The sequence below is a fragment of the Thermobia domestica genome, chromosome 4, assembly GCF_964235325.1.
Source record: "Thermobia domestica chromosome 4, izTheDome1.hap1.1, whole genome shotgun sequence".
NCBI classification, from domain to species: domain Eukaryota; kingdom Metazoa; phylum Arthropoda; class Insecta; order Zygentoma; family Lepismatidae; genus Thermobia; species Thermobia domestica.
Genome location: NC_137457.1, coordinates 256,081,402 through 256,086,421, shown reverse-complemented (window position 1 = coordinate 256,086,421; position 5,020 = coordinate 256,081,402).

The following is a 5,020-nucleotide window of genomic DNA, read 5'->3' as shown; positions in this document are numbered from 1 at the left end:
TTTGGTGTGTTGCAGTGACATTCCATCGCTTATGTGGCAACTGAAATTGAACTACAACACTGAAGATTGGAGACTATTCGTAGATTCCTCTAGGATAAGTCTCAAGGCAGTGTTACTACCCAATGGCAATGGAAAGCCAGCCATCCCTATTTCTCATGCTGTACATATGAAAGAAACGTACGAGAACCTGCGAAACCTATTGCAGAAAATAAAGTACGAACAGTTTCAGTGGCCTGTATACGCTGACCTTAAGGTTATTGCCATCCTCACCGGTTTACAAGGAGATTACACAAAGCACTGCTGCTTCTTGTGTCATTGGGTAGTCGAGCCAAAGATCAGTACACCATCACAAAATGGCCGCCAAGTAAGCAACTGGTCCCAGGGAAGATGAACGTGACTAATGAACGTCTTGTGGATCCGGGGAAAATATTCTTACCACCCGTTCATATCAAATTAGGGCTCATGAAGGTCTTCGTCAAGGCCCTGAACCGGGTTGGTGAAGCATTTAATCATCTCAGAAAAATATTCCCAAGACTCAGTGAGGCCAAGGTGAAAGAACGTGTTTTTACGGGACCTCAAATCAGAGACGTTTTTAAGGATACTACATTTTCTTCTAAGCTTAATGAAGTGGAAAGTGAGGCTTGGGAGGCCTTTCAAGAAGTGTGCAGTAACTTTCTAGGAAATGATAAGTTCCCTGATTACAAAGATATTGTGGGCAGGTTAATTACTTCATTTCGTAAGATGGGATGTAATATGTCCCTAAAGTTACACTTCCTGCATTGCCACCTGGACTTCTTCCTTGAAATGTACAGCTTGGGGGAGGTCTCTGACGAACACGGGGAAAGGTTTCACCAGCAAATAGCTACCATGGAGAGGCGCTACAGTGGTAAATGGAGTGTGAATATGTTGGCAGACTTCTGTAGGAATGTGACACGTGAGATACCCTATAGTAATTACAAGTGGAGTAGGAAAACCAAGTGACACGTAAGTGTTAAACTTTAACTTTTTACGCAATTTTATCTGCATAATTTATATTGATACTTAAATTATAACGTGCAAATTATTATGGGTGGAGAATAGCATCTTTGGGCGGATATTGAAACACCCCCCTCCTCCCTGAAAACTGGTACGTCCTGGAGAAAAACAGGTTATGGATTCGAACTCAGGAGCTCGAAAACTATAGGAATCACCTATTTTCGTTCGTGGGAGCGAAAAAAATTCATTTTGCCGACCAGTGTTATTACTGATGAATAACCTTACTTATATTTATATACTAATTGGACGATGTCTATTGCTTGTAAGGTTTAACAGCAATATAATATTTCATTATATTCTCTTCTATATCTAAATTCAGTACTGAATGTATATATTATTCAAAGAATACTTATGTTTGACTGAAGTGGCTCACAGATTGTACTCTGTATTATACGTTTATTCAGTGGAAATAGTACATCGAAAAGTTCTACGGTGGAATGAACTGAAAGAGGAAGATAAGATTGCTTAGGATGAGAAAGAAGATTGTATACTGCGCGCTGAATTTGACAAAACCATAAAGAAACAGAAGAAAGGAGGTATTGATATCGTTCCAACAAAATTTATCAAGGACACAGGTTGTCAAATACATAATCTGTTTCGCCAGGTGCAAAAGGATCTATGCCATAGAACAACTTCTGGAAGGCTTTAAAAAGTGTCTTACTGTATCATTACGCAAAACAGCGTCTGGCGTCAAATGTGAACGATATAGAACCATGAGTTCAGTAACGGCCAAAAATCTATGAACAACTGAAATAAAACTGTACTCTATCATTCAGATGATCAATTTGGATTCAGAAGAGGAAGGAGAAACGCGAAGGAGTATTGGGTTTGCATTTAATCTTGAAGAACAGGATACGAAAGATAAGTATACGTATATTGCCTTTGTCGATGTGGAAAAGTCACTTGGTCGAGTTGATTGGAAAATAATGTTTAGAATGCTGAAAATGTTGAGCGTAAATTATAGAAATAGGCGGGTAATACAAACGGTTGTATAGAGATGAAACTACTGTGATAAAATGTGGCGAATATATTGAAGAAGATGCTATCAAGAAGGGTAAGGCAACCTGCGAGGTTCCCGGTAAGGTGTAAGCAAGGTTCTTCATCGCCTATTCTATTTAATGGATATATTCAATAGAATGGACGGATTACGAGAGAAAATAATAATAATAATAATAATAATAATAATAATAATAATAATAATAATAATAATAATAATATTAATAATAATAAATAAATAAATAAATAAATAAAGGAGTGAGAATACATAGTGAGAAAGTGGACTTCTTTGGAAGTGCCGGTGACAAGGCTGTGTTAGCAGAAGATAAACAAGAGTAGGAAGCCATGCTTAATATGATTGGTTAAAGTACTCAAAAATTATAATATGAATTGCTCTAAGACAGCTAAGACAAAGGTAATGGTAGCAAGCAAGAACAAAACAAAGTTAAGATGTTTTATTGAGAAGTTGGAGAATGTGTCAGCTTTCACGTGCCTTGGTTGTAACATAATACCAGATGTAAAAGGTAAAAGTTGTTAGTAAAATAAATCAAGCTAAAGCCACCTTTAACAGTAAACATAATATATTTACTTCCTGTAATATTGATACGAGAATTCACAAGAGCTTGCTAACTACCTTTATTTTTAAATGGTAGCGAGACCTGGATGCTCGGCCAAATAGATAAGAAACGCATAACAGCCTTTGAAACGTGGTGCTCCAAAGTAACAAATTCCAAAAGTGAACAAAGTAACAAATCAGAAAATATTGAAAAGGATTAGATATGAGAAAAGAGGAATATCTGGTGTGAAGACATCTTACGTCATGATGACTAGTTAAAAGGTTGCTAGAAGGATTTAGAGAGGGAGAGAATCCTAGGGTAAGATCTAGATTATAGTACATACACCAGATAATTGAAGATATCGGTTGCAAAAGCTACGAAACACTAACAAAAGGCACACTGACAGGGGCTTCCAAATGACCGTGCATTATGGACTGGTTCACACCAATCATACGACTAAATACAAAAGAAGGAGATTCCGTTTAATATACTACCCAAGATATTTTCCATGGGACGAGATGTACTGCAGAAAGAAAATGAAATAAAAGTTTTTAGTTGATATATGCACGTGAATAAATTTGGGGGAAAAGTTAGGAAGTGGAAGAAAATAGGAGAATCTGCGGAAATAATGTCATTAATTTGAACACACATGGCCCGAGATTAAAGTACGATACTTTAAGCCAGAAGAGAATTTTATACCACCGAGGTGCTATTCTCACAATTATGTGGAAGAAAACTAGAACTAGAAATATAAAGCAAAATTTTATAAGAACTAAAACTATAAAACCCACAATGTTCCTTTTGTTTCCCTATAGCTAATCCAATTTAAAGTATGAGAACAGTTTATGATCAATCCAAAACTTCCAAACGAGATTAGTTCTTTGTATTATTTTTGTTATAAATAATATTTACTACTCACCCAAACACGGAAACGACGGCGATATATGTTTTGAAGATGGTTCAAAAAAAAAAACATGTAAGTATTTCACTGCTAACAGACGTCATGACTCAACACACACGTATGCATATATACATATGTGCTGCCCGATTGCACATATGTATATATGCATATGCACATTGCACCGCCCGATTGTCATGGATGCCCTGCCAAGAAGGGATCAAGATGCCAAAAGAGACGATAGTCGATAGGAGAATCGTCAGTAGAACAGAAGAATATGATTGGCGAGGAAGGGTTTCATACTGCAACTTATAGAGAGTCTGCTCCATCCTTCGAGCGTAACATGGAAGATCATTTTCGTGAAACAAAAAGATATCATGTTTGTCACTCATTGCTGGATGGTTGTGGACAAGTTTTCGGTGATTTGATGGAGTTCTCTACTATAATGCTCAGCAGTGACGGTTTCACCTCGATGGAGAAAAACATGATGCGGGTGAAGAGGTGAGTTTGGACGTTATCACGATCCAACCAGTCCTGACCGTCTGTGGTTGTCGCAGCAGAAACGTTTTTCATCCAATTGACACTCTGATGTAGCAAATCTTCCCGGTTATTAAGTACACTCAGAGAACTGCACACTACCAGATGAGGATCCTTGTCGCCCAGTGTCGACTCTTGTGACACCCACTCCAACTTTTTCACCTTAATGATTACAGGAAGCCACCAAAAGTCGCTGATACGAGTCTACGTCCAACTCGTCTGCAATGGCACGAATACTTTTTCCAGGGTTCGCTTCCACAATATTGCTGAGGAGCTCATCAGAAACCCCTTTTGTTGATTGCTGTAGTTCTCATTTATCAATCCCTAGTCACAGGCAAGAAAATGCACTGTTTATGTTTTTCGCGACTAGATAGTAGAATGTCTCAGTTTAAGCTCGTAAAGGATAATTACTCATAATTGTGTGTTAAAAGTCATAGTTTATACTCGTAAAGAGTAAGCACTCACACCTGTTAAAATCTGGTAAGTCCCTTTGAAATTAGAAGAGCAACTGTTTTTGCAAATGCAATGGTTTTATATTGAATGTTTCTTCTCAAAATTTAGTTCCATGACAATCTTCTGATAAATGGATCACAAAAATTATGGAACCCCTCTTAAAATTAATTTTAAAAAAAGCATATTAGAAGTACATAAGATCAGTGCATTCAAAGCAAGGAGTTATCGTACCTGTTTCATAGATGTGTTACTCATGATCATGTCGAAGCTATCTGCTTTATCGAACTGTATTTTTCAGTATATTTTACTAATTTCTTCCTATAATTTGAAATTAGGCGATATATTATTCTCTTAATCATCCAATCCAAGCATTTCTTGAAGATGTAATTAAGGACTATACGTACACAATTTCCCTCTGCATCACAAGTTATCTCTGTAGGTTTTGTACTCATGGCACAAAAAATATCAGTTTTTTTTTCAATTCCATAATATCAAGGATGTAACCAGGATAAGTTTATATTCATTAATCCTTAAAAACACATAA